The sequence below is a fragment of the Mytilus trossulus genome, chromosome 1 (genome assembly GCF_036588685.1).
Source record: "Mytilus trossulus isolate FHL-02 chromosome 1, PNRI_Mtr1.1.1.hap1, whole genome shotgun sequence".
Lineage (NCBI taxonomy): Eukaryota > Metazoa > Mollusca > Bivalvia > Mytilida > Mytilidae > Mytilus > Mytilus trossulus.
The window spans coordinates 36,355,169-36,364,956 of record NC_086373.1 but is presented as its reverse complement, the minus strand read 5'-3'; positions in this window follow the sequence as shown (position 1 = coordinate 36,364,956).

Genomic DNA, 9,788 nt, shown 5'->3' with positions numbered 1-9,788 from the left:
ACTGTTTATTTTTATGAAGAAACTTCCTGATTTATCGCATTATATCTCTTAGAAATATTTAACAAGTTCCAAACATATGTGCTTTTAGAATACATTTTGTTCAACTAAGCCGGTTAAGGCGAGATAACTCTTTTAGTAAACCCATTGGTAATTCATGATCGGTTTATCAGTGGATGTATTACTGCTAAAACAATGCGTTTTATGATGATAAATATATATATATATAACATGGATAATACAACGAAAGAAGTGATATCTTCAAAAACAGCACCTTTATAACAAAGCTATTACAAAAGGAAAAATATGATTGTCTAAGATTCAAACATATTAACAAAGAATAATGCCTTCTTAGCTAGTTCACCTAAATGGACCTTTATGTTGTAGGAAAAGGGGGGGGAAATTCTGGTGAGTGTGTATAGACACACTCAAGTGGCAAGATTAAGGGGTTATGATCGTTTCCCGTAATTGTACGTCGGATCATATTAGGTTTTTACTTTCCTGCGGTACCGCAGGAAGTTCTGTTGAGACCATCTCATGTCTACCCTGAGTGGCCGGTTCTGAATTGGTACCAGTTCGAGCTTGACTGTTAATGATACATAGTATGGCCTATGTATTCAGTGTTTTATAATATAAAAAATGTTAATCTTTACTCCCCTGAAACCAGGGGGTGATGCGAATAAGACCCGACGTATTTGGGGATCATAACCCTCGTTCTCTTTAGAATTTAACCTGGAGGAACTTGAGCATCCATTGCTACCAATGGTGCACAGATTTGTCAGTTAAAACTAGCATGTCGGCATTCTGTAATCATGTCAGACCTCGTCATTCTAAGTGAACTGTGGCCGTTATTTCCACAATAGCTATTTGTTTGTTATGTTTTGCCAAAAAATGGATTCTGTGATTAATACGGTTTATCGCTTTTATAAGATAAACCAATTTAATTAAAGAGAAATGATTATTGCCTCATTCGGATCCGGTTCTTGTTTCCCGCCAATCAACGTCACATGACTCGTCAGCATTACATTGCACTAGCCAATCTTGTAGATATGTAAAAGTTTCAAAAACCCACCCACCTCCCCTTGCAATCTGCCATCTAATAACAATTCTTGTGTCTGCTGCTGTTTTATTTATCTTTTCAGAATGACCAGAACATGCCGGATTCATAACTTTTTGGACAAAACAGAGGAGACAATCAAGCCGATGGATTTGCTAGCTGAATGATACTTTCGAGAACTATAATTATTATGTCAATGCTAATTTTCATGAATGGCTACCACCTTTATCTAAATATTTAGACACATTCAGTGTGAAAATGGAATTACTAATACCTGGTATTAGTTCTTCGCCTAGATGCATTTAACTTTTGACTTTATTTGGATAAAAATCATGCAGCATTTATTTTAATTACTCGATTCTAATTGTTCATTATTTTGTAATAAAATCACTCGTCACAGTCAAAAAGGATGTCGGGATCTGGCAAGATTAAGGGGTTATGATCGTTTCCCGTAATTGTACGTCGGATCATATTAGGTTTTTACTTTCCCGCGGTACCGCAGGAAGTTCTGTTGAGACCATCTCATGTCTACCCTGAGTGGCCGGTTCTGAATTGGTACCAGTTCGAGCTTGACTGTTAATGATACATAGAATGGCCTATGTATTCAGTGTTTTATAATATAAAAAATGTTAATCTTTACTCCCCTGAAACCAGGGGGTGATGCGAATAAGACCCGACGTATTTGGGGATCATAACCCTCGTTCTCTTTAGAATTTAACCTGGAGGAACTTGAGCATCCATTGCTACCAATGGTGCACAGATTTGTCAGTTAAAACTAGCATGTCGGCATTCTGTAATCATGTCAGACCTCGTCATTCTAAGTGAACTGTGGCCGTTATTCCACAATAGCTATTTGTTTGTTATGTTTTTGCCAAAAAATGGATTCTGTGATTAAAGGTAACTTAAGTCATCTTGTTAATTTTGTTGTTAGGAGTGCAGGCATATGGTTTTATTTTATAAAACAAATTTGTTGTTAATAGTACAAGAACAGAAATGAAAGTTTATCGTTATTCTGAACGCTAACCAAAGCTTGGAAATATAAAAAAATAGTGAGAAAAATATATCACAAAACAATCAAACATTGAATAAAACAAATGCATTACAAATTATGTCAACGGGTCAAACCAACACGAAAGCATGATTTGAGTAGAACGCTAGTTTTAAAAACACAGTTTTAATAATTTAACAATTAATAATTAAAATTCATGCACCAGAGACAAAAATGAGTCAAAATGCACCCTTGTGATTGAGTGTTTTAACGCCATAGACAGTCAGCGAAGACACGATTTAAATTAATTTGATGTTCTTGCTAAAATTCTTGAGCTCTTTATGTTATTATTATTTTACAATTTATAAAATCACTGAGTGTCAAAACTAATTTGAATCATTATTAATTGTTATTGTCTTTTAACTTACTTTCAATAAAGCCAAGAACTCTTCTATTACTGCTTCGTGCCTTTTGTTATTGTTTTATTTGTTTTTGTTTGTGTGCGATTTGTATCAATCTATTGAGTCAAACCATTCCAACTGGTTGTTATAGTTTGTCCCTATGGTGTGCTGTTATAAAATTGTATCAGTTTACATGTAGGTGACAAAGAAGCGCACAGTTTTCTTTTACCCACAGTGACTTCTCATTCTTTATCTGTCCCAAGATAAGAACCTGTAAGTGTTATGCAATGTCTATTGTTGATTCATGTCTGTCATTTTAATTCGTGAATTGTTTTGTTATGATTAGGCCGTTAGTTTCTCGTTTGAATTTTGTCACATTTTCCATGCTGACTTTCCACCTCATTTAAGCTCTTGCGGATTGTTGCTCGACATAATTAATTAAAAGAAAACTGACTTCCACTCCCTTAAAAATTATCATATTAACCCTTTACATCAGAGATCACACATATTTTGTTTAGATTTACTGACCACTTCCCGATGGTTTACATTTGAATATGATCATTATTTTACGATTAAAAAATGGTAATGTGACATGCAATACTTTTAACTTGCATAGACATGCATGAACTGTATTCATTGTTTCTCATAAAGAATAACTTTAAATAGAAACAAAACTCTACTTTATCGAATATATAAAGAAAGCACTTTTTTCCAACCAGAGTTATCTCCCTTAACAAATGCAGAACTTTCGTTTGCGTCTCAACCAAATTTTATGAAACTTAAACAAAATGCTTATTTCCACAATACACAAATCAAGTTCGAATTTGATGGCTTCACTTTTACCGTGACCATTTCAGAACTATGCTTCATATATTGTTTCGGTTCTCTAACTTAAGTTTGTCTTAACCAAATATTATGACACCTATACGAAATTCGTAAAACAATTAAAAACAGATCAACTTTAAATATTGTTGTCGTCACTTTTACATTTCAAGAGTTATGTTTTGAACTCGAACATCACTGAAAAGACTTTTCTTGTCGAAATGCATATCTGGTGTAGAACAATTGGTTTCGGTAATGTTATTACAACAACTGGGTCGATACTTCTTCTGGTGGACAGTTAGTTCCCGAGGAAATCACTAGCCCAGTGGCTAGTACTTCGGTTATGTCATGAAAATACTGCTTTTTTTCTATCAAATTTTGCTTTTGCAAAATGTTAGAAATTATTTTATTTTAAGAAATGGATCTCCCTCATAGAAAGCACTGATTCCTTCACCGGCTTTGGTTATGCTTTTTGTACCTTTTTGAATTATAGCTCTTCATCTTTTTAATAAGATGTTAATTTAAAAATATTTTGGCCTCGAGCATCACTGAAGGGACATTTATTGTCGAAATGCGCATATGTTGCAGAATAATTGGTAACGTTAATGTTATTATGCTCTTTACAACTGAAATACATGCTGAACTTTTCGTTTCTGTTCTGTAACTTAAGTTTACATCAAACAAATGTTATAAAACTTATATCCAATGCTTATTACTTTAACTCAGATAAACTACAAATTTAGCTTGTGTACATAATTAATTTATTTGTAATCATTGGGTCGATGTTACCAGGAACATATATATTAACGATATACTGTTCCCAGATGTTACGGAGGATATCACAAGTCTAGAAGTCAGAACTTCTGTGTTGACATGAAAGTACTGGTTTCGTATAATTATAATATAAGTAAATGTTTACTCAACATTATTTGTTCTAATGATTTTCTACCACAGGAAAAGTTTACCTTACTGGTTTTGGCTAAATCATTCATATTTTTGGGTCCTAAATGCTCTTCAACTTCTAACATTACTCTGTCCTTTTAGTGTAATTGAATTGAGCGTCAATAATGTGTCTTTTGTAGACGACATACGCTTCTGACGTACACAATTGTAGTCCTGGTATACATGATGATCTTACTTATAAGCACGTGATCGATGCCAGTTGATGGTCGGTACCTCGAATTACCGAATAACAGTGTAATTATCCGAAAAACACATGTAATGACCGAATAACTTAAATATCAATATTAACACATTTGAGTGACTTTTAAACATATAATATTGAATAAAATTATAATAGAAGAGTATTTTAAAACCTAAAAATGATTTACAAGTTGCAGGTAAGTTAATATTGATCATTATAAAATTATGGATATCGGTGTGTACTTCCAAGATGGCGACCAAGGAAATCGCATTGAATGAATAAAAGAAAGATTGCATATGCCTTCAAAGGAAAACGCTATGAAAATATAGTATTAAAAAATTTACTGTATATACAAAGAATTGTCTAATAATTGTTTTTCAGAAAGGATTTGAAAATTTAACCAGTACATCAAAGCAATGCAATTACTCCAATCGGTCATTACTTTTCATAACAATTTACTCAACATTAAATAAAATGTAATTAAGAATTTTCACATATTCAATTCAAATCTATTTGATGATTTTTATGTTTGTTCTAATAAAATTTTCTCAAAACTAAATATAAGATTTTCATTGGCAAATATAAATGTTTTTACAAGTAACTTTAATTTTGTATAAAAAACCATGAATACATTTGTGCTGTCTTCCATTTTCAAAATGGCTTTATATCCGTGTGTTCAATGTGATGAAGAATGTGTTGATTGCACCATTCAATGCAGTTGTTGGGATCGTTGGGTTCACAGTGCTTGTGTCCCAATGGATGATGCATTGTTATTGGCCTGGTCAGATGTGTCTCTAAAATTCCTGAATAAGGACTGCTGCTTTACAGACAACAAGTATGACATGACCAAGGCCCTAGAAAGGTAAGTAAATTTTTAAAAGTATACATACCGTTTATTATAAGGTATACAAATGCGAAATTGTTTTTTTTATATTATTAATAGACAGTAAAACATGGTACAAGAAGAATAAAATAAAATATTTAATTTCAAAGAAGACAATCTTTCACTTAGTTTATTATATTTCATTTATTTCTTATTTCATTTAAAATGTATTAAATTTACTTAATTTAAGTTACTAAAAAATCAGAAATAAAAATAATAAAAGAAAACTCAATTAATGGTTTATTCATCAACCCTGTAGTGAATACTTCTGTGTTGACATAAATTATCATTGATATAGTAATACTGATAAGTTAAATATTAACTCATCATTAATTTTAGTCCTGGTATCTATGGTGAGTGTTATTGTCCTTTCAAAAGTACTCAAGGAGCTTTAAGATTAAATGTAAATCATAACATCCAAATAATATTTACACATACAATTAAAAGATATAACATAATATGTTGATCAGATTAATCCGACTAAAATGGTGTTGACTCAAATCGTGTAGGTTCATCGTTTAAATTCAAGAAACATTAGATAGTTACTTACTGGCAAGAACATAATGAATTTCACCAATCGTAAACAAACTGACAAATCAATGGCAAAAACGAAAAGACTACGAAAGATAAACAAGAACACAGACCTCATAATGTTTAAGACTGAGCAGCACAAAGTGTACTAAAACGGGAATGATATCAGGTGCTCCGAAAAGGTAGGTAAATCCTGCTCCATATGGGACACTCGTAGTGTTGCTCATATAAGTACATACTCAGTGAAAAGTCTAAAACGGTAGATGACTTACGAGGAAAAGATGACGGGATTATGGCTTCGACGGTTGTCCTCTATGTCTTCAGTTTATTTCGATCTATAAGTATAAACTGTATCTCTGGTGTCTTTCACCCCTCTTTTGGAATATATCCGTCGTCATCTGTGAAACAGATATTCAATAACGGTAAACCAACCGTGATGATGTCCGTAAACTCTTCAAAGGAATGAATTTAACCTCACTTCTTGATATCCTGGTTTTAAAGCTTCATTGTAAGCAAAAACCCTTTATCAAGGAAATCATTATAGTAAGTAAATGCAAGCTTTTGAATAAAGTACCCACTGGGATATAATTTACTGTTTGCAGAAGTATGAAATATTCTATATAAAAAGAATGTTGTTTGGAAACAATGGGAAGCCAGAAAACCTCAGCCGTATTGGTCACAACTTTTTGGAACTTTTCGTCTTCAGTGCAATTCAACTTTCAAGTTGTTTTGACTTTCGAACTTTTTTCATCTGAGCGTCACTGGTTAGTCTTGTGTGGACGAAACGCACTTCTGGCGTATCAAATTTAAACCTGATACCTTTTGTTAGCTATTATTCGTGAGTTTATCTGTCCTATATTTTCTTCCATTTATTTGTATTATAATCCTGTCATATAAGGTTGTCATTTTAATGTTATATTTAACATTTCGATTAAAACGGGAGGTTTGGAATGCCACTAAACCAGGTTCAACCCACCATTTTTTTTCTTAAAATGTCCTGTATTAAGTCAGGAAAATAGCCATTGTTATATTATATAAAGTTAGTTTCTGTGTATGTTACATTTTAATGGTGTGCTTCTGTTGTGTCGTTGTTTTCCTCTGATATTTGATGCGTTACCCTCAGTTTGAGTTTGTAACGAGCTTTCGTGGAGAACTTGGAAGACCAAGCAATATTAATTTTTTAAAGTATTCCAAACCAATTATGAAGGAAGATAAAATTTTTCATCTTTAGTTGAAACTCAAAGAAACATAGAACAGACCTTTGCTTAATCAAGATTTCCTCCCTGATCAATGTCAGTGGGTATTATGTTGTGCTTCGAAGATAATTGCCGATACATAATGCATTCCTGTATCTATAATGTAATGTGATCAACAACAGTCTTGTTAAGGTCCTAAGCTACTCTTGAAATGTCAAAACGGTTATGATATTGTCTGATTTTATCGTAAAAATAAATTCATTAGACTATATTTCGGAGAAAGTAAATATAAACAAGAATAAGCATAGCAATCATCATAGATTTATGTGTAGTTGCTCATCAATCACATAATCTGTTTTCTTAAAGTTACTAACGTTTTGAGCGCAGTAAATTGTTTTGTGAGGAGGAACCAAATTTTGAATCTCCAATGAATTGCAACCAACCATCGGAATTTAAATTCTGGAAACATTTATTTTAATCCAGGCTTTGGCGTACTAAAATGAAAACTATAAAAAAATGTAATGCTAGTAGAAGATTTAAAATAATGATAAATACAATATTTTAACAAAACATGCATTGAATCGGAATTTTATGTCTTCCAGATTATTTGATAATCTCTCCTTAGTCGTTAGAAATAACGGGATATTTAACGATCCATTTAGTTCATCACAAACAAATACTAGTATATTATTTAAAGTATAGTTAATATTGTCATAGAACATTGAGTTCCTTAAAAGGGACTTTTTTTTGTTTAAAACCGCCAAAAAAATCAATCGTATGTTAAAAACGAAAAATACATTATTAGATGTTTTATCTAAGTACTTTTAAGTACTCTGTTTTGCAAATACTTTCTAAGTTCATACATAATTCTAAACAATAGCCAATTGTTAATTATTATGCAATCTTCCCACAAAGAACCGCTTGAAAAGGTTCTTGTGTAATCAACAATATTCCCAAAAGATACAAAACAATTTAAGAAAAACAAATTTAAAATAATCCCAGTTTTAAAATCTAATTATCTGCATTATCCACGGAAATCTTAACGCAAATGTGTATTTTGATTAAAGTATTTTATGTTAACTTTACAGCTGATTTACGTTTTCATAAACAGTTTTGTAGCATATGCAGTTAACAAATAGATTAATGGAATTATCACTCCATCAAAGTTTCCAATACTCTGCAAATTTCAATGTTAGATGTCTTCCTAGAGAGGAAGAGTGTTGAGATATTTCAAAACATGTTTAACCCTGCCGCAGTTTTGCGCTTGTCTCAAGTCAGAAACATCTGGCCTTTGTTATTCTTATATGGTTTTTTTTAAATTTTAGTTCATTTATATGTTTTTGTGTTAAGTGTGACGTCCATTTTCATTGAATAAGTATTCTTTTTTGTTTAGGGACCAGCTGGAGTCAGGAATTGAGCAGAATTGCTCGCTGTGTTGGTGACCCAATGGTGGCCTTTGTTTGTTTACTGTTCTTTCGCCAGGTTATTGTCTCTTTGACACATTCCCCACTTCCATTCTCATTCTAATTCTGTATCTGAGCTATTTCACTGGATTTATCTAAATATAGTCAGCTCTCTTTCAATAATTGGTTCTGTGCTTTCAAGTAAAACTCAATAAAAATAAAACTTAGATTGATTAGAGACAAAAGTAGTTTAATGATAGTTAAAATTTCTTAAATCTATAACAAAGGTACAATTAATTTAAAAAAAAAAAGAAAGGAATCACAAAAAGAAAAGATGATGGGTGCACCGATAGATTCGGTACATATTCCCATATTTAAAACATTTAATAGATAGTGCTATTATGGCTCATTTGAATCTCATTGAGTATCATTGTTCCAATAAACAATAAGCATTAGTTTGAACTTACAAGTTTGATAGTTCGTCGCTAATCAATTTTGTTTTCAATTGTAAAACTAATGAGATGTAGTATGATTGATAATTAAACAACTTCCCAACAAAGAGAAGAGGATAGGGATTTGAACAACTACAGGTAATGTTACGAGTTTCAAAAATGAACAAAACCCATAATGTATGAAAGACAACAAGTTATGAAAGGAAACGAAGTGAATAAATGTTAAAAAAAGTAAAAAGAAATAAACCATCTTCTTTACAAAACCTGTTATTAGTTGTTTCAAGTAGAATTTACAAATACTGTCAATGTGCATATTGAACTGCTGACTTTTTTCTATCCATCATATTCCAAATTTATCACATTTCAATTCCACTTTAATGGAGTGTGAAGCGGAAAACACATAAACAACACATTATCAATGTCATGCCTCCGAAACGCTTTTGTAGATTAACCTTCATTATGAACGCAAATAGCTAAAATATTTGAAAGCCAAGGACGTTTGCAAACAGAAACAATTGAAGTCAGAGTCGAATGACCAACAGGGATCTTTAAGATAGAAAATCCAGGAAACCTCCTTATTATGCATTTTTTAAAAAGGTTGAGTACCGAATCTCGTACATTTGTTTAAAATTCTCTTGTAAGATAGAAGATACATATTTATATCATTCATGTTTTCTAAGCACCATATATTTGATCCATATAATAAAACATGATCTACAAAATAATTACACAATTACAACTGTAAATATGTTGGTAATGAAAAAAACCCAATCTTTGTTAATACATGAAAAGTGCTTAACATGATTGTTGCAAATGCAATGTCATATTATAATTTGAACAAATGACCACATTATGAGCAATATCGGAACCGTATACACGATAACATACTCTAAAAATCTTAAAAATGTTAAAGA